This window comes from Equus caballus, chromosome 1, assembly GCF_041296265.1.
Source record: "Equus caballus isolate H_3958 breed thoroughbred chromosome 1, TB-T2T, whole genome shotgun sequence".
NCBI lineage: Eukaryota > Metazoa > Chordata > Mammalia > Perissodactyla > Equidae > Equus > Equus caballus.
The window spans coordinates 146,679,557-146,700,479 of record NC_091684.1 but is presented as its reverse complement, the minus strand read 5'-3'; the positions used below and the strand labels follow the sequence as shown (position 1 = coordinate 146,700,479).

The following is a 20,923-nucleotide window of genomic DNA, read 5'->3' as shown; positions in this document are numbered from 1 at the left end:
AGTAAAGCCTGCCATCCTATTCAAGAGTGGCTTGGGGGGCTGACCTGGTGGCGTAATGGTTAAGTTTGCGCACTCTGCTTTGATAGCCTGGGGTTTGTGGGTTCAGATCCCAGATGTGAACCTACACGTCACTCATTAAGCCATGCTGTGGTGGCGTCCCACATACAAAATAGAGGAAGATTGGCACAGATGTTAGCTCAGTGACAATCTTCCTCAAGCAAAAATGAGGAGAATTAGCAACATATGTTAGGTCAGGACCAATCTTCCTCACCAAAAAAAAAAAAAAAAAAAAAAAAATGCCTTTTGGTTATTTTTGGCTCTTTGCATTTTCATATAAACTTTAGAATCAGCTTGCCACGTTCCACAAAAAAATACCCTTGGTAGTGCAAATCTCCATTTTCAAAAAAATGTTTGATATTCTGTCATTAATTAACTTTTTATTCCTAACTATATTTTGAAACTTAAGAGATTTGAAACCTTGCAGTTTATAAACTAAAGTACACTCACTCTTTCAACTAGGATGACTATTTTTAGTCTATATAAGTTAAATAGAAAATCCAGAACACTGTTTTAGCAGGAATACCTAAAGTGTTGTGTAGTTTTGATTGAGAAGAGTTAGCAAGTCAGGAAGAATTTTTTTTTAAATGTCAAAGTTAGGTTTAAAACAGGAAAATAGAGGGAATTTGCAGCATGAACTCTTCCCTTCAATTTTCAAGTGATTATGGGAAGAGAAGAAGTTCAAGTGCTAAAGTCTCTGGCTTACCCTGAACTGTGGAACGTGTTATAAAGATTAATCTCATTATATAATAGTCTTCTGTAGGATGATAATTTTTCATTTTCATAGGACCTGTCTCTAATCCACATCACATTCTCTGGGGAACCAGGAGCTGTGAGTAAAGATGGAAGGTAGATATTTTGTGGGATTGTCTATTTCCTGTAACTGGGATGTTGAGTTGATTTGCTCAAGGTCACTCAGAGGCAGCCAAGAAAAGAACCCAGCACTCAACATTTCTGGGCACTGGATTGCATGGCCTTGCGTGGGAATACCACAAATCAAGATGGCAGTTGGGCTTTAAAAAGTGCTAATGCTAGGCAAGAGCTCAGGTTACTCTGAGGGTATTTGTCATGTCTCTCTGACTTATACTGTAAGAGAGCTTTATTTCTTCTGATAATTTTTGTATTTGGAATGTTTTGTTTTTAATCATCTTAGAACTGTGTGCCCATGTTGGCCTCTGCAGGTGTCTGTACTCTTCCCTCATCACCTGATAGTTGGCTGCATAAAACTTTTTAGGAGAAGAAATGACAAGAAAAGTGACATCAGGTATCAGGTTTTATTCAGAGGACCAGGTGAAATCTGGCAGGTTACCCATCACAGGCTTCATGGCACTTTGTAACACTAAAAGAAAGTAAAGTTGCTAGGAAAAAAAGATTCCGTCTGTGCAGGAAAAGTTGACAGTGCCTGTGTTAAATAAATAAAAGGATTATATATCCAGTTTTTATGGGGAGCTTATAGAGTCATCCAAAAAATGTGGCAAATTGCATTATTGACTAGCTCCTTGACAGGGAGGAGAAACTTAAAGCTATTATTTTAATTTCTGGCTAAAGTGAGGAAGCTTTGATACTGGGCTGATGAAATAAACCTAGTGTTGGATAATACTGAACCCGAGCCAGGCCACAAATCAGAAGCGATTCTGAAAGCACAGCATAAAAGCCTGAACAATTAAATATGATCTATTACTTCCCAGATGATTTTAGAAAACTTGGAATAAAAAAAAGGCAAAAAAGAGGGCAAGCCACTGGAATAGCATTAGATTATTAGATTTAGGATTTAAATGCCACTATTTCCTTTGAATCCAGTGAGAAGTTCTGTACTCTCGTGACTATTAAGTCTGTAAGATGAGGTCAGTGACCCCTTATCTAATGTATGGGGTATGTTTTGAGAGAACAAAATTTCAAAGTGTGGTCTTTATAGAACACTTTGAGGTCTAAAAGAGATTCTATATGAAAACCTTATTGGAACGCTGGTAACAATTATGATTGAAGTGGTTTAGAAGGTTCCTTTTGGCACGCAAAGTAAAGTTTGAAAATCACCACCATATGAAACTTTTAATTTCGTGTTAAAATTAACTGAGAACAATAGAGACTCCCTAAAAAAGTTATTTTGACAGGGTAAAATTAGGACATTGAGCTAAGGAGAGACCCAGCTTCATGTGGAAAAATTTCACATCATTAAGGGAAAAGAATGAGAGTTATAAATCAAGTCCTTACTCAGAGCGTACAGAAATGCTCCTTAAAAGGTGGAGACTTGACTTGGTGCTTATAAATTTTGTCTGAAAATATTGCTAGTAAATACATCAGTTCTCTTAATCAGTACCACATACATTTGTATTGAATTAAATCACTTCTCTAGTGATTGTGTTGTAAAAATGAAAGCCTATCTTCTATTGATTGTTTAGATTTTTAATAAAAAAGATGTCTTCTTCCCTCCAGCTGCCTTTAGTAGGATCAAAATGAAGTACATTAGGAAACTGTAACTGACAATGGAAAGCAAATCTTATCCCAAATTAGCATCTTTTGTTCTTAGGGAAGAAAGGAAGCTTAGATATAATTGATTCTGCCTCTATAAATGGGGAAACTGAGGCACAGAGAAGCATGGAGACTTGTCTATGGTTGTATAGCTCGTTCTGTAACTGCGGGCCCTCCAGGACCAGTTGAATCCCTCCTGGATTCAAAGGAAATAGTGGCGTTTAAATTAAACTCTCAGTGCATCTCAGTCCATCTCTCATCAACAGAGTAATTAAGAATTGCTTTTCAGAAAATCTGCAAAGTCACGTAGCCAGGGCATGCACAAAAGAAGAAATCATGACCTGAAACGGGCTGGGAACCAAAGATCCTCCCTCCCACAGAACCCAAGGACCGGGGCATGACCAGAACTCGAAAGCCAGACTCTTACCAGAAGCGAGGGGCCCCTCGTTCAGGAAGATCTGGTGTTCAAATTCCTTCCCCGCCTCATCATAAAAGCTTAGAACCCGGTCACAAGTGTCTAAAACCTCACCATAAATGCTTGAAGCCCACCAGTCAAATCCTGTCTCGTCTGTGTTTCCATGTGCCAGCCTGTTCTCCCTAACCTCTTAAATTTTGCCCCCAAACCTGAATCAGGGAGACAGATCTGAGGGCACACACCCTCTGATTCCCTGAAGATCGATCTTACAGAATAAAACTGATCTCTCTTCCCAAAGGCTGATGCCGTAATTGATTGGCTCATTTATGTGTGTAGGGCAGAGAACCCGAATTTTGTGCAGTGACAGTTCTGACAGAGCCAACTCTTTCTGCCCCAGCCCAGTGCTCTTTGCTTAATGTAGGCTACTTATAATTAATTCCTTAACACATTTTTTAAAAATAAGTGCCAGAAATCAATTTTCTAATTTTAAAACTATAGAAATGTTTAATTTCCTTAGGTAGTCTTAACTATTGCAACTAGGTTCAGTTATTACAATTTTCTTGAGATAAAAATGGATAACGTGGGCCAGCCCCAGCGGCCTACTGATTACATTTGGTGTGCTCCGCTTTGGTGGTCCAGGTTCAGTTCCTGGGTGCAGACCTACACTACTCATCAGTGGCCACGCTGTGGTGGCAGCTCACATACAAAATAGAGGAAGATTGGCCACAGATGTTAGCTCAGGGCAAATCTTCCTCAGCCAAAGGAAAAAAAAAAACCCAAAACAGATAATGTGATGCCCATTATTGATAAGTGTGATCCTATTTTTCTTTTTCACTGCCCCACTTGGTCTGTTTTGAATGTCCCCACGTTTACAACACTCGTCCTTTAGTCTTAGCAGGTTTTTTTTTTAAAGATTTTATTTTTCCTTTTTCTTCCCAAAGCCCCCTGGTACATAGTTGTATATTTTTAGTTGTGGGTCCTTCTAGTTGTGGCATATGGGATGCCGCCTCAGCATGGCTTGATGAGCAGTGCCACGTCCATGCCCAGGATCCGAACTGGTGAAACCCTGGGCCTCCAAAGCAGAGCGTGTAAACTTAACCACTCAGCCATGGGACCGGCCCCATTCTTCAGCAGTTTGACTTCCACGGCCCAACCACAACTTCTCACCTGTTCTTCTGTGACGTCTCAGTCTTCTACTACCCTCTGAAGGTAACAGGGGTCTTGCATATTATTGCTGGATAATTAGCATCATTAATAAAAATTCCAGGAAGTCTAATGGCTTCCGTGAAGCTAATGAACTTGAGAGAAGCAAATCTTCTTAGAGAATTCTTAAATTCCATTTGAATTAAGAAGTTAATGAAGTGTCTGTGACTAGAGCAAGATGCAAGCTAAATCTTGCCCCTCTCAGTTCATTATCTCTCTCTCTGTCTCTGAGAACAAGGAGGATTTGGTTGAAAGCTCCATCCTTAGAGCTTCCTGCGTCTTCTGGCTCTGCCATCCTTGGCAGGTCATCTCTTCCTTCCTCAGGTGCTTCTGAGCAATCCCCACATTCAGTACCTTCAAGGAAGAAGTCAAATTTGGGATGGAGCAGAACGTTTTCCTTGCTTTACTCTGGTAAAGTCTCCTGTTTTGATAGTCTTGTTACTAGTGATCTCTTCTTAGATTGCCTCTTGTGTATGACTTTTAAATTGATACGAATAATGGTTTAATTTACTGACCAGGGGTGTGACCAGCAGTGCTCTTCAAACTTTCCATGTCTCAGTCTTATCTAGAAATGAAGTCTGGATAATGGCCACTGGGGCCCAGCATGGATATGACAAGCAGTGGGTTATGTGCAGTTCTCAGCCCATAAGTTGTAACTCCACTTTGCCTTTACCCTCTCTGAAGAGAACACATGGAGAGCCTTCTTAATATGGGGATCCCCCAGATAATTTATGGACCAAAGGAAACCATTTGTACTTTGGAATTTTATTATAGTAACACAGTCCTCAGAATGCCTCACAACTGGTGAAGACTCAGTGTGTCTTGGCACCTCCCTTGAGTAGCATGGGGCCAGGCAATGCCATCACTGTTCTGTGTCACTTCTTCAGCTTGAAAGTTTATTTCAAAATGGAAAATTTCAGCTTTTCAAACTGTGCAGGTCAAAAGTAGGTATTGGATAGTGATGGATGGGGGACCATATGGTGTCCCTGGCTCAGCCTCTTTCCTTCCTCCCATCTATGGCTGCCATGATTTCCTTTGGGGAAGAAACCCTGTTTTTCTGACAGAGTTGTTTGTTAAAATACACATAATCCTGAAGGCAGCAAAATATCAATAAATTCTTATTAATTAAACTCTCAGTGCATATCAGTTTATTAGATGGCTTTTTCCTGAAGGAAAGTAGGGCTTAAGGGAATGGGAGATGGAATAGGCAAGTTTTGGGGCACAGAAAGAAGGAAGAGAGGAAGTGGAAAATGGAGGAGGAGGACAAGGATAGGATGTAGGCCTGGATGGACTCTGAACAGCTAAGGGGCAGTAAGGGAGCCTAACTTGGAAGAGTTGTCTGTCTCACTGTCTTCAACGTCTCTCCTCCCATTTTCTCTTGAGTCACTCCAATCTCAAGTGTTTGCTCCCAACATTCTCCTGAAAAAGCTTTTGTCAAGGTCACCAATGGCCTCCCTCTTGCTACATTCAACAGTCAATTCTCAGTTCTACCTTTTCTTGACCTCTCGGCAGCATTCGGCATAGTCGATTACTCTCTCTTTCTTGAAGCATGTCTTTTCTTGGTTCCTGGAATACCACTCTTTCTGGATGCCCTCAATGACCACTTCCTCTTAGTCTCCTGTGCAGGTTCCTTCTCATCTTCCCAATCACTGATCACTGAAATGCCCAGGGTGCTTTACTTGAAGCTCTTTTTCCATCTATGCTCACTCCCTTGGTGACTTCACCCAGCCTTGTAGTTTTAAATACCACTGATGCATGATGACCCCCAAACTCACATCTCCAGCTCAGACCTCACCCCTGAACTCCAGATCCACTTTCAGCTGCAACAAAAGTGCTCTGAGGAGAGTCCTGGCTCCTGGGCTAGGAATCAGGCTATGTTGGTGGTGCTGTTGGCAGCAGCGTTCATGCTGTGCTATTAGCAGACTGAACATTCTTGGCCAAGTCACTTAACTTCTTGGGACTTGAGTGTTCCTGTTTCTAAAATGAGGGAGTCAGACCTGGTCAGCATCTCTGAAAATGTGCGTCTTAAAACAGAAATCTGAGGAAAATGGGATTTGGTGGTCAAATGTTTGCCTGTGCTCTGTTGCCCGCATTGTTGCAGCGGCCTGCTATCTGGGCCCCTGCTTCTGCCCTCACCCACGCTGCAGTGGAGTCTGAACACAGTGGTCAGTGTGAGTTTTTAAAGACACCGTCAGTCAGTCAGTCATTTCTCTGCCTTAAGCTCTCCAGTGGCTCCCATCTCACTCAGAATAAAAGCTAAAGTTGGTGTGATGACCTTAAAGACTCCGCATGACCCCACCCTGAGTATCTGACAATGGCACTCGGGCCACATGAGCCACCTTGCTGTTGCTGTAACACATTGAGAGTGCTCCCACCTACCAGCCTGCTCACGGCTGGGCTGCGCCCTGCCTGGAATATTCTTTCCCCATGCATCAGGGGACTGGTTCCTCATTTCCTGCAAGTATCTATTCAAACGTCACCTTATCAGGGATGCCAATGAATACGAAATAAGCCCCCTTAGCTGCTTTATTTTCTCCATAGAATTGTATATTTTCCTGTCTTTAGTGTCTAACTTCCCCACTGGAACATGAGGGCAGGAATTTTTATTTGTTTTGTTTGTTTCTATGTCTCCAGTGGCCTAGAACAATGCCAGCCACATAATGGGCACTCAGTAATATTTTGATAACTGAACGAATGAATGAAGTGAAAGGAGAAAAGGGACAGATGGAGAGAAGAGAAGGGAGGAGTTGGGGAGCCCACCCCAACGCCTGCGCACCTCTTCCCTTCCATGTGTGATCATAAGGCCTGGCGCCCACAGAGCGAAGTATTGTTTAGGACATGACTTCGCATCTGTGGTCTCACTTGCCTCTCATATGTGCCCTGTGAGGTAGGTGTCATTATTTCAGTGTATTTCAGGGGAGGAAACTGAGGGTCAGCATGGTAGTGGCCTTCTCAAGGTCACACACTGTTAGACCTGCCTCTGTTTTTCTCTAAATCAAGTGCTCTTTCAGTTTCCCAGGGTGGCCTCCCTATTTGCTCTGCCTGCGTGAATTCCGGACAGCCAGTTCCTGGCTTTCCCTGTGGGGCTGGTGAGGAAGGAGCAGGAAGAACCCTCAATCGGGTCACTGAAGCCTTACACTGGGCCCAGGGTGGAGCCTCCCCTTTGGTCTTGACAGCCGCACCATGATGGCCTGTACCTTTCACAGATATTTTCCTAAGGATAAAAGAGAAGGGGGGAAACAGAGAGGAAGATGGGGGCACAGCCCAGGTGACAGCCCTTCTCTGGCTGACTCTCTCCCAGATCTCAGATTCCACCTTCTGTAGCCACTACCTCGCCCCAAGGGACTGGCCCAGCCCTGAGGCACCTCAGGCCAACGGCTCAGGTCACCACTCACTCCAGGGTGACACTGGGCAAGTTACTTAATGGCTCTGAGCCTCCTCACCTGAAAAGTGGGAATAATAGGAAGAGTCTCTTCATCGCAGGCTTGTTGTGAGGACGAGATAGTCCTAAGTCACAACAACTGTTAGCTGCTATTCTTCCTGCTTCCAGCCTGGCCCCCTGAGGAGGGCTCCATCTAACACCTGCCGGCCACGCCCCTCTCCCCGCCCCCAAATCACTGCTTCAGAGAAGAGAGCAGAAGAGGCAGGTTGCCCGGGAGAGCCCTTTCATGGGGCGTGGCTCTGCCCCTAGGTCCCCAGGAGTGATCCTAATTTGACGTGTCACAGAGGCAGCAGCTTTAAAAGGGCAAGAACTGGACATTCCTTCAGCAATGGGGATTGTTCTGCCACATCGTGCTGCTTAAGTCTGGGAGCCAGGGTGGGAGGTACTGGGTTACAAGAAGGGAACAGGTGTGAGGGGTGACAACATACTCATTCAGCTTTGGACTCGTGCCTGTGGGGGTCCTGTAGGAGATCTTGCGGACCTGTGCAGTGGGCCGTCGGAAAGGCAAGCCTGACCCTTTCAAGAGAGGTCAGGCCTGGAGACCAAGGGTGAGGCCCCTCCATAAAGAGAAGGTGGTTGAAGCCCATGGATTAGATGCTTGTGAAGAGCACAGAGTGGGAAGAGAAAGGAGCAGTGACAGAACCATGAGAAGCACAATAGAGGGCGGGGAGAGGCAGACCTGACATGGGGCAGACTCAAATCCCGCCCTCATGGACCTTACAGAGCTGCCACAAGCATTCGTAATTCTTATCTAAGCAGACAGGGTCAAGTGACTAAGAGAGGACCAAGGACCTCATTTCCAGGAGTGAGGCCAGGAAGACTCCATGAAGGAGGGTGTTTTAACCAGGCTTTGGACCAAGCGCGGGATGAGGACTGGCAAGAGATGGTTAGACACACAAAGGCAAGGAGGCTTCAGGATGTCTGGGAAACTGTGAGAAGTTGGTTAATATCTGGTCAGAGGTACTCACAGAATAATGCAGAATTGGATTAGAATTCAAAAGCATTTAAAAAAATGTGTGAGCCACAGAATGAAGTTTAGGGAGACTCAAAACTGTGTACTATTGCTGCAGACACTGAGGCAGATTAGTGTGCAGGACGACTGTTTCGGAGAGGTGCTGAAGGAAACGCCTGGAGAAGGGGAGAGAAGGAAGCAGGATTAGGCGTGGGAGAGGTTGGGAGGTGCTGAGGTCTCACTAGTGGCCTCAGGTGACCTCATGGGGAGCTCGGGAGCTTGGTCAGCCCTGCAGAGCAGTTCCGCACTGGGAAGTCTAGTGGGTTGAATAGTGGCCCCCAAAATATATGTCCAAGTCCTAACCCTCGGTACCTGTGACTGTGACTTTATTTGCATGTAATTAAGTTAAGCATCCTGGGGTGTGATCAGCCTGTGTTTAGGGTGAGCCAAATCTAATGACCAGCATCTTCATGGGAGAAAGGAGAGGGAGATTCCACACTCAGACACACATGGGAGTGGGCCGTGTGAAGACAGGAGCAGAGACTGGGGTGACGCCTCTACAAGCCGAGGCAGCCAAGGATTGCCTCAGCCACCAGAAACCAGGAGAGAGGCACGGAACAGGCTCTTCCCCAGAGGCTCCAGAAGGAACCAGCCTGCTGATTTCAGGCTTCCACCTCCAGAATGGCGAAAGAATACATTCTATTGTTTTCAGCTGCCCAGTTTGTGGTAATCTGTTTTGGCAGCCTTAGGAAATGAATACAGGAGGCCAGGCCTTTTTACCCAGTACGATCTGTCGTTGGATGTGGGCTGCCCCGGAAGGAAGCACGATCCTGGGCGAGCCAGTTTTCTTCAGCAGAGGTGATCCCCAAAGAGAGCTGACAGCTGAGCACCCTTGTCTGGCAGCACTCCCAGCAGCCTGGGGAATAAGTTCTCCCTTCCTGAAGGGGGTCTGGATGACGCATGACAGCAGCTACTTCTCTGTCCTTCAGTTTCCCCATCTGCATAATGGGAATAACAATAAGACCTATCTTGTATGGTTGCTAGGAGACAAAATTAGGTGGGAATACCCATGGCTAACATTTATTGAGCGCTTACTTTATATCTGTCAGGCACACCTGTCCAGAAGTTCATACTTGTATGTTGCCCTGCATATGGTAAGCACCCAGGAAACAGTAGCTATTATCAGAGGGGAGGTGTTCAAGGTCACACAGCTGCCAGAGCCAAGATCGGAACCCAGATTTCCTGACTCTCAGGCAAATGTCCCTTCTTTGATAATAGATCCCCTCTCTGCATGGGCCTAATCGTGTCTTCTTTTCATGACACTAATAGTGTTTTTATGCAATGAAGCAAAATTTGTGTTTCACAAAAGAAATGTCATTTTGCCTTGTCATCTGAAGGGAAGAGCTTTGAGTTGTCTGAAATTCATTCGCACTCTCCGAGCCTCTAGACTTTATATGACCAAAGACATTAATTTGTGAGACAGGCTGGGGTGGGAGGGGCGGCTGGGTCTGGGCATGGGTCCCTGCTGCCTACAGCTAATTGGCTTCACAGGCTCCACATCCCAGCATCTGCTGACAGGGCATTCCTGAGACTGGGGAGAGGCCAGACACTATCGTTTGAAAGAGGACAAAGTGAAGGACAGAGAGATTAGCCGATTTGCCCTCTTAATTATGTGGTGAGCTGGAGATGGAGCCAAGAATTGAATCCAGATTTCTCAAGTCCCAGATGGGTTTTTTCATCGGAGGTCCTGCCACATTCCTTCTCTTGGAACTGCCCCCTCTCTGGATCCCAGAAACACATACCTGGGTTGAGTTTGGGGGCGTGTGATTGTGTGTTACTGCTCCCTTCACATTATACGAATTCTTAAAAAGAAAGAAAGAAAAAGCTCTTACCCTTAGAAAACGGTCACTTACTTGAGACTAGCATAGATGATATATAGACTGCTGAAATGCTCTTAACCACATCTATTTTTCGAGAATTTTGGCTTGGCATGTCCAGCACCCTAACAGAGCGCTCTTCAATTTGACCCGTGCATTTCTTTCCAGAAGAATTTGCATATAGAAGCATTATACAAGTTATTAATGTTAAAAGGAATTTTCTCCTCTATTCAAAAATTCGAGATAAAATTCACATTGACACAGTCTGGGACTACAAATGAGCAGTGGCTATCCAAAAATTTCCATATGCAAACTTCCCCACACAGAGGGCACTTTAGGAACAACACTGTGGGCTTTTACCACTAGAGGGCTTGACCTAAATTACACACTTAAAAAGATTGTTCCAAGGGACTGGCCCAGCAGAGCGGTTAACTTCATGCTCTCCACTGCAGTGGCCTGGGGCTCACTGGTTTGCATCCTGGGTTTGGACCAGTGCACTGCTTATCAAGTCATGCTGTGGCAGGAGTCTCACATATAAAATAGAGGAAGGTGGACACAGATGTTAGCTCATGGCTAATCTTCCTCAAAAAAAAAAAAAAAAAAATTGTTCCAAATACAGTTGTCACACATTTCCAGATTTTCAGGTAGTTAACTTCCCAACAAGGTAACTTGCCACAGATTCCTGTTACTGTTGGCTTTAGATACATACATATCCCTGTGATGTGCTCCCCTCCTCCAACCAAATTCTATATTTTAAAAGTATCAATGATACAAGAAATAAACCAGTTTGCTGACTTTGATCTAACTGGTTACTGGCCACACTGTTTTGGTGACTCTTTCTGTGAAACTGCCAAGCTAAATGCCATCTCGTGAGGCTGCTGGGCGATCATCCTGCTTGGCCTCCCCTGTCAGCTCCTTTGCCCCAGCCTGGATCTTCTCGGGAAACAGATTTCTCTTTGTGTCTTCCTGTGCTGGTGGGCAGAAGGGGGTTTGGTCATTCTTTCCTTCGAAGAGCTGAGAAGTTCTTTAAGACAGCAAACAGCTAGATGGTTTGTTTGACTGGCCATTCATTCATTCACTTATTCAACTGATATTCACTGACACCTATTACATTCCAGGCACTGAAAGAGAACACAGGGCTGATTCCTTGACCTTTTGCAGTTCATAGTCTAGTGAGGAATACGAATAATTACAAAGGTAAGAAGGGTCATGGAAGGGTGGTATGGAAGCATGAATTCTACTCACTCGTCCTCCAAAACTACCTTTCACTCTCCTCCGCTCGAAAGAGACCACATCTTGATGAAATTATTACAGCGTATCACCAGGTAATGCTGTGTTATCTCAACTCTCGGGTTTAAAAGGGTGTTCCCTTTGGGCTCCACTTGAAGCAAAAATAAATGTATTAGCAAGAGAGTAATAAAAGTGCTCTGTGGAAGAGTCCTGGGCTCTTATATCAAGACATATGGGGTGGCAGGGGTGGGGAAGGTGGGGAGACAGGAGTGGGAGCATGGAGCTTCCTCCTTTGCTATGAACAAGTTGAGTGCTTGGCCAAGTCGCTTAACTTGTTAAGATTTGAATTGTCCAGTTTCTAAAATGAAGGTGTTGGACCTGGTCAACATCTCCCAAAGTGTTTCTCTTAAAACAGAAATCCTGAGAAAAATGAGTTTAGGAAATGCAGCCCAATCTTTGCTGCCCTTCACTCACCATCCCGTGGGAATTCAAAATCACCTTAACATATTAAAGGTTTCGAGAGGTCCTAGAGTAAAAAGCCTGTTTAACTTTATTTAACTCAGCGTTTCCCAGATGTATTTGCCTGGAGATCCGATTTTATGTGATACCTATTAATATAGAAATGTTAGCCTAGATGTTCATTGAAAAGCCAATAAACATTCATTGAGTGCTTACTTGGTGCAAGGAAGTTACCTCTCGGGCTGTATCACATGAGTTTATGAATCTTATGATTTAATCAAATAAACAGTGGAGGTGGAGATTTTTCTGTAGATAGCACTTTCTAATTAATCTGTACACAGTTCCCAGGAGTGACTTCCTTCCTTCCAGAGGGCACTGTTTAGTATCGTTAGTGGTTTTTCACATCAGTGCCAAATTTTTTCTTCACATTGTACTGGAGTTCAAATCAGATTTAATTCTTTACATTAATATATGAACAGTAGAGGGTAAGTGGTGTTGACCTTGTGGTGATCCTAACTGCCCGGCAGATCCTAGCTCAGAGGATGGACCAGGCTTCAGATGCACAAGACTTCTTTGGAATGTTCATGGAAACTTTATTTACTCATTGGTGCTTTCTTTGGTTTCTAGGTGCGTTGACAATTTGGGTAAAATTCGGTTAGTTTTGGGAAGGAGGCACTTTTAGTACGTATTTCTTTTGTACAGCGGATTAAAAACAAAATCCCCATCTGGTCATCTGGTCAGCTCAAAAATGTACTCATTTCGTCTTCCGCCACTTTCACACGAAGGGGAAGGACATCGTGTGTCTTTAAAATGTTCTCCCAGGTGTCTTATTCTGCAGAAACTTTAGGAAGTGAGTTTTGACAGAGAGCCTGGTTTCCTTTATTTTAAAGTCATCTTACTTTAGGTTTACAAAAGGAGGCAGGGTATACGAGAGTGAGGGAGGGGAAGGGAATGCACACGGGCTCATGCTGAGAAATCCTATCGCTTGTTCTAACTTTGCCTTATCTGACATTAGGAAAAAAGAATAGGCAAGAAGTTAGAATTTGCAAGTTAGGCATTCTAAAATCTGGATTCCGTGTTCTTTTTTATTCTCTGAATTGACTCTATGCTGCTGACTGTAATGCCTAAGTGATAGCTGCTGATAAATATTATCTTTGTGGAGACGTAGGGCATCCTCATATGTCAAGTCTGCAGACTAATTTTTAATGCAAGCTCAGCAGATTTTTGTGGATATGGGCCAGGAATTTTAATGAAAGAAAACATCAAAGATGCAGAAAAAATGAGAATATTAGTCAAGGAAGATACACAGCGATGCTCTCTGATAACCCCTGTTATTGACATTAGAACTCTGTGGGAGCAACTTAAATAAACATCTGGACACTGAGTTTAGACATTTTCAGTGACAAACCCCAGACAGATCTTTTCGACTTGCAATAATAAATATTTCAGAGGCTATATGAATCAACTGAAAATCCTGTTTTCAATTATTCTAGTTTTATAAATAGAGCATAGTTAATTATTCAAGTATAGAATTTCTTTTGAAGATTAGGTGAATTTTATATTTCCTCTGCCCATGTTATACTTCAGTTTTATTATTCATATCAAATTTATGTCTGTGTGTTCAAAAATAATATAGTTAGCTTGCCAGATACTATTAAATCAGACTCCAGCTGAGCTTGATTTTTTTATTATTTTATTTTCAGGAAAGACTCTTTTACAGCCCTCAGCACTGTTATTGCGTGAACTGGCTCAGCATGGCCGGCCCAGTGAAGGACGCCAGTGGTAGTAACCGGGGAAGAGGGATCCCCTGGCTCTTCTTACCAAACTTCTTCGATCGTTTGGAGTGGTTTGGCCATCAGTTAGTCAGGAAGAGGCCAGAAGGACACATGCTGATAATGCTTCAAGAAAGTTAAACTTTAGGAAAAACTCGACCGAAGTAAAAATAGCTATGTAGTCAGTGACCAAAGCTACTTGGATGGTCCTGTTGATTGCTCTTGTGCATTTTATCACACGAATACAGGCTTTCCCCTAAAAGTTGAAAATAAAGAAGGGAAATGTGATGAATGGCATATATTACCTCCAGAGAGCCTAAACTCTCATGCATTAAAAGTTAGTATCTGCCAGGGATCGTCCTCAATATTTATGACCCACTCTGGCATTAAGAGTGTGACACGCAGAAGGCCGTCTTCATTAGAGGCTGGCTAAATAACTATTGGAAGCTTGTTACCTGGTGCTTATCAGAGCACACTTCGTGAAATAGTTATGTACACTCTTGTTCCTCCTCCCCTGACTAGACTGCACACTCACGGGCTGGGTCTGGCACAGAGGCTGCCCTTTTCAAATGCTTTGATTAAGAGGTCCTAGTTCTGCTCTGGTAATTTTGGGAGGAGAAAGCTTTAGACCAGCCACAATGTCTCCATTTGTCCAGTTTTAAATCTAGGATGTGATAATCGTAGCCAACATTCCTTGAGATCTTATTCAATACAAAGCATTGTATTAGGAGCCACATTAAAGAAATACACGTATATAATATGAAAAGTCACATAGAACTAGAAGGTTTATAATGAAAAATAGCAATCCCTTTTCCAGCCCCATCCCTAAAGCAACCTCTCTACTTGCTTCTCAGTTATTTATCTCCAGATTTCCAAATAACATGCTCATGGTGCTATTGTTTCATTTTTAAAATAGATATTATCTACTGCTGGAAGAGTATGGTTTAGCTCCTATACCCCGTCTACACTCTCACATTTCCATTCCTCTCATCCTCCCAATATTTGATTGAATATTCAGTGTTTACAATATAAGGATTATAAACAATATTTTCTATTGACAATATTTCCAAAGTATTGTCAGATTATATGTCCTTACTTATATGGCTTGAGTTTGCTTTGGAATTCATAATCACTTTGTTGTTTGCCTGATTTTCTATGAGCCTGGAAAAGGAAGCCTCAAACTTTCCAACAGAAGCATAAAACTCCTCTCCATGTTGTCAAAGAAATCAAATAAACCTCAGTCCCCTTCCTTGAGAACCTCTCCTGCTTGAGGCCTCGACCCTCCTCCTCTGTGGGCCGGCTGGTCTCTTGGTCCGCACATGCTCTTGTCCTGAGGCTTCCCTTCCCTCTCATCCTGGAATTCCCTTTACCTCACTCTTGTTTGTATATGATCTGTTTTCTGGATCCAGAGTCTTTGTCTTTCTTGTTTTTTTTCTCCAGTTTTGATGGAAAACATCTTCCATCAAATATGGAAGCAGCAAAAAGTCAGCACAGGAGGCACGTTTTTGATAACCTGCACGCCTGATGGTTTTATTCTACCCTTATTCTTAATTCATAGTTTGACTGGGTATAGGATTCTAAGCAGGAAATCATTTCCCCTTAGGGTTTGAAGGCATTGATGACTCTACTGTCTTTTAGCTTCCAGCTCCTGAGAAATTTGATGGCATTCTGATCCTAAATCCTTCATATGTGACCTCTCTCTCTCGCTCTTGCTCTCTCTCTCCTCCTCTCAACTTTTAGAGCCTTTTTTTAATCACTAGGATCTTGAAGTTCCATGATGGTGTGCATTGATGTCAGCCCTTATTTATTTTTTTATGGAAGTGTGGGGAGAGTTGCTACTGGTTGGACTTGTTTGATATGGAAAAGCCTGTCTTGATTACTGCAAGAAGTTCTTGTATTAGTTGTTTGATAATTTACCCCTTTCCATTTTATCTTCTCATTCTGGAACTTCTATTAGTCAGATGTTGGATCTCTCGGATGGTTATTTTTATATTCTTATTCATATTCATTATAGTTTTCTTTTTCGTTTTATTCTGCTCCTTGAGTTCTCTCTGTTTCTTTCAAGTGGCTTTTTGTTTTCTATTTGCTGTTGGCTTCTCTATCACATAGGAGGGTCCCTTCTGATCTCTTCTATCCTCATTCTTTACTGAATTGCTCAAGTGTTGAGGGAGGTCCTGTGCAGGCCTAGTGTGATGGAGGCACCCAGCCTTTCTTTGGGAGACCCCCAACTGGCAGCATCTGCCTGTCTTTCTCTCATGCTGACCAGGTTCTTCAGAAAGTCTTCTGCCTTTGGGGTGTGCCCCTGGCTGCCAGCATACAGGGGAGAGTACTGGGATTCTTGCCTTTCAGCCTGCTATCTTTCACTCCGTCCCCCTATTTTTAATAAATTGCCCCACCCCACCTTCACTATGCATCCTCGAGTGTCCTTCAGTGTCCACTGAGTGTCCTTGAGCCTATCTCTCTCTGGTCTCTCTCTCTAGAAGGGTGACCTTCACTTGCAGTGGTTGGAGGAAGGGGTCTAGGGGTCTGTCCACTCCCTATGCGCATCATCCATGAATCCTCTGGTTTTTAGCCCACTTCTCCAATTGACTTGCAGAGAATCCCACTGCCTCCATTCCTGAACCTCTTTGGGGTTCAGTGGTGTAGACTGGCTCACTGTTTATTGGTTTATACCTCTATACAGACAGTTATGTATCAGCTTTCTCTACTCTTGTAGGTGGGTAGGTGCATGGGTTGGTATAACTTTTACTCTTCTACTATCAATTTAGTAAGGTTTCAGGATAGAATGGATTTAAATGCATGTACTCAATCTGTAGTGTTTAACTGGAAGTCTGAAGCAATCTATGCAACAATCTTATAATGTAGGAACAATTTTTATCCCTGTTTTACAGATGGTGAAACAGGCATATCTTCGGTCACACAGCCAGGAAGCCATAGAGTTGGATCTTAAACCCAGCTCTCTCTGACCCTCTTACTCAAAGGACTGGACTTAGTGGTTTCCAGAGTGGTTCTCAACCCTGTTTGACATTAAAACCACCCAGGGAGCTTTTTAAAAATGCTAATACCTAGGCCACACCAACCGAAACCGATGAAATCAGAGTATCTGAGGATGGACTGAAGCACTGATGGTTTTAACAGCTCTCCTGGGAGATTCTAATTGTGCATCCTGGATTGAGAACCACTGCTCTGAATTATCCTCCAGTGCCAGGAATATTTCTACCACTTTCCTTTTATAGCAGAGACCCTGCAATGTGATAGTCTGGGTCTCTCTAGGAAGCTCCTTGGGCTCCTCCCTCAGTTACCCTTCATCCCTTCCACCCCTGTTCATTATTTCACCAGTTCTATTCAGATAGAGTTGCTGGATTTAGCAAATAAAAATACAGGACATCCAGTTAAATTTGAACTTCAGGTAAACAACAAATATTTTCTTAGCCTGATGTTCCATGAAATATATGTGACATACTCATGCTAAAATTTATTTGTCGCTTCTTTGAAATTCAAATTTAATGGAATATGCTGCATTCCATCTGACAACTCTGTATTCAGAACCCCAGTGTGCAGACCACTTGAGATTGGTAGAACCTTCCATCTGGAAGAAGCCAGACTTCAAGCCTGTCCCTCAGGCTTGGCATCACCACCCCTCCCAGAGTAGAATCCAGTGAATGGGCAGAACTGATGTTCCCACTTGGCCTCCTTCTCTTATAAATACCACATTCATACTTCTCAATGACGCTTAAACGCCACCACTTCCAATATATCTTCTTCAATTTTAACTCTGCGTCTTCACAGCATTTTGTTTGAGATTAATGAACAGGTTGGAGTTCTTGAGTTCATTCCTCGCGTTTTGAGATGTTGCACATCTTTCTCCTTGATTTGACTGACAGCGTCTCCAGGGCTGACACCTTGTCTTGTTCACCTTCTGGTCCCCTCAGCACATGGGTCTCCAGGGTCTGATGGCGGGGCATAGAGGCACTTACGACCTGATTGTTGGGAAGTTGGGTCCTCAGTGCACCCTCCTCCTTTAGGCCGTCCCTTGCTTTGGGCAAATCTCTGCCTGGCAAGGCAGGTGCTAGGGCATACAATTTAAAGAGGCATTCACTTTCAGGGTTTTGCAAGTACTGACCCTTAACTTGCACAACCCTGAGAGTGAGTGCCTCCTTAAATTTTACGCCCTACTCCTTCACTGGTCTCACCCTAGCCTAGCCCTGTCTCTTGAGGAAGGAAGGGACACTTACTTCCTGGCCCAAAAGAAAACAGGCCTTGGGCAGAGTGTGTTTCCCAACCCCACATGCTTGGTTTGTGTCTCCCTTGCCTCATCTGCAGCATGTGGACGCTGAGGCGTGTGGTCGTGTCAGTGGGGCCACAAGTGCATTGCCCACACTTGAGGGCAGGTGTGTGAAACACATACTGTAGGTATACAGAAGGGTTTCCAATACTTTCTGAAGTCTACAGACCAGTATTTAAGAAATATGTAGTAAAAATGAGAATCAGGTTTTGTCCTCCAGGAGTTTATGGTGTGTAAGTGTCTTAAGTTAAAATTGTTTACCTCTCTATTAATAAAAATATTTTCTTCCAAAAAGAAAAAACAATCACAAAACCTTCTGCATTATCTTTAGCAAAATAAGGTCTTTGACGCCATTAGCTGGTTGTGTTATTGTAGAAGTCACTTAACCTCGGGGACCTTGGTTTCTTTGTAAGACAACGGGGGATCAGATGAGACAATCTCTAGTCTCCTCTGTATTTTAAAACTTCCATGATTTCTCTTATCTTAGTATTTTATCCCTAATAAACTGGCAATTATCTCCTACCAAGTGACAAAAATATTTCTATTTTGGGGGTCTTTCTTGATTTATCACTGATTTTAATCTAGTTCCATATCCTGGCATACTGCTTTGTCTAAAACCTGTATTTTAATTTTTTAAATGCAATTTGTCCTTTATAACTCTTTTTCATGTCCCATAAAAATGATGGATAAAGGAAGGTAGATAAAGCTACAGATCAATCTTCGATTCTGATAATCTAATAAATGCTTTGAGCACCAATCTTGCAGTTTATGACCTCTTGCCAATTGATTTATGGCCTTGCAATAAATTTTCTCTCCCACTTATCCAATATTTATTGGAACATCTTGTTCTTAACAGACAAAGTACTGTATAAAACATCTGTCAAAACAAAAGGCAATTCAATTAAATATCTTTTACTTCCAAATCTGCTTCTCCCCAGCATCCAGATTGCAAAACAACAAGCCACGTTACACATAACCTTTGAGCAAGGCTTTGGGAACATAAAATGTACTGCAAAAATCATTAAAACGAAAGTTAATCTGAAAGGACTGAAAAATCCCTATTTATTTTGCATTGGAGGCTGGACCACAGTGATGCTGGCCCCCTTAGCAGTTCCCGATCTCTTCATCAGTAATGGTTCTATTATTCATTTTCCCCTCCAAGACTCCACGATTTCAAAGATTTTCTTCAGAAACAAACTTTATGTACACGGTGGGAACTAGCTTAGTTATGAAGCCAAAGATGTATTAACCACCGACGTCCCTGGTCAGTCTGTGATAATCCATGTGCTCACAGAAGTTGATATAATTCCAGCCAAAAACAAAGGAAAAGAAATGCACGTCCAATTTCTTTAGGTATCTTGAAAAGTTGAGATAATAGAAGAGTCTGTCTCCTCTATTCTCTTTAAAGGAACCACTAAGTATAAACTGAGAATTTTTCACTCATTTAGATCCTCTTTTTCCTACTGTCAAGTCCAGTGGGGGAAAATAGGAGCCTAACTCTCTAGGAATTGCAGTGGAGAGAGGAAGCCTTGGGCTCTCGGCAGCAGAGATGGACAGGCCTGTACTTCCTGTAAGGTTTCGTCTGGGGAAGGGTGAGAAGGGCTCCAATCAGTGTGCTCGACCCCTCTTTTTGACCTGCAAACCCCTGAGCTCGCCCCTGAAGGTCAGTTTATGGATGGTTTGTGTATGTGGCTTAGTGAGCCCCGAGTTGCAACGTTTCCATAGTTTAAATTTCTACAGAAATCAAGCCTCCAATTTTGTTGTTGTTGCTGCCAAATGCTCCTCAAATGTAACACGGATCGATGACATATTGAAAGCATATGTATGTTTACCTCCATATTGATGTCATTTCCTATAACACCAGGAATTAGATGTGAAGTGCAAGGAGGTGGGGTGCGAGTAAGGGGATCTGACAAGCAGAAGCAAAGGCCAAATGTAGTCCAGGAGAGGACTCCATGCTATTTTGATGTTAAAGTTGAAACCTGAAATACATTCTCATCTTAAGGGGAAAAAAAAGCAACCTGTTGATGGACATCAATAATACCTGAATCATTTTCTTTTCTGTCCTAAATCATAAGAAATTTTGGAAATGGTCTTAACTGTAGACTTTCACATTAATTGCCCCAGTGGTGGCTATTTTTCCTTCGGGCTTAACCCTTCCATTGTGAGATTCTCATATTCACAAGGAGTAAAGATGGAATGGATGACTCTAGTTGACAGAATTTCCAACTTGTTCCCCAGGTCTCTTATATAAGGTGCTGACAGCCAAAGGGAAGAGAGGGGAAAAGGCAGGTTAGAATAACAGAGGACTGGAGTTTTGCAAGTGGGAGACTTTTGTCATCTCTGGCCTGGGTGCTCCAAGCTCCTCTGTGTACAGAAGGTATTTTAAGTCCTGTCTTTAAAACTCTGCCACTGGGGCCAGCCTGGTGGTGCCGCAGTTAAGTTTGCACTTTCCGCTTCAGCGGCCTGGGTTTCGCCCGTTTGGATCCTGGGTGCAGACCCATGTACCTCTTGTCAAGCTGTGCTGTGGCAGGCATCCCACGTATAAAGTAGAGGAAGATGGGAACAGATGTTAGCTCAGGGCCAGTCTTACTCAGCAAAAAAGAGGAGGATAGGCAGCAGATGTTAGCTCAGGGCTAATCTTCCTCAAAAAACAAAAACAAAAACAACTCTGCCACTGAAGGATAAAAATAGTTTTTTAAACCTTGCAAATTGTCCTGGGCATTTAACATAGAACATGTTAGTCCTGAGATTCTCCAACG

General features: G+C 43.2%; 2 long non-coding RNA genes across 2 annotated transcripts; one reads left to right on the top strand and one right to left on the bottom strand.

Annotated features, from left to right (window-relative positions):
- Positions 1 to 1,312: 1,312 nt before the first annotated feature.
- On the bottom strand, positions 1,313 to 7,728 carry LOC138917798 (uncharacterized). Its single transcript, XR_011426228.1, has 2 exons — positions 7,588 to 7,728; positions 1,313 to 1,459 (listed from the first exon to the last, which is right to left on the bottom strand). It is a non-coding gene; the product is annotated as an uncharacterized lncRNA (long non-coding RNA).
- A 182-nt stretch (positions 7,729 to 7,910) lies between these two features.
- Positions 7,911 to 14,164, top strand: LOC111772351 (uncharacterized). The gene is made up of 3 exons (XR_002806188.2): positions 7,911 to 8,134; positions 11,534 to 11,612; positions 13,808 to 14,164. It is a non-coding gene; the product is annotated as an uncharacterized lncRNA (long non-coding RNA).
- The last annotated feature ends 6,759 nt before the right edge of the window (positions 14,165 to 20,923 follow it).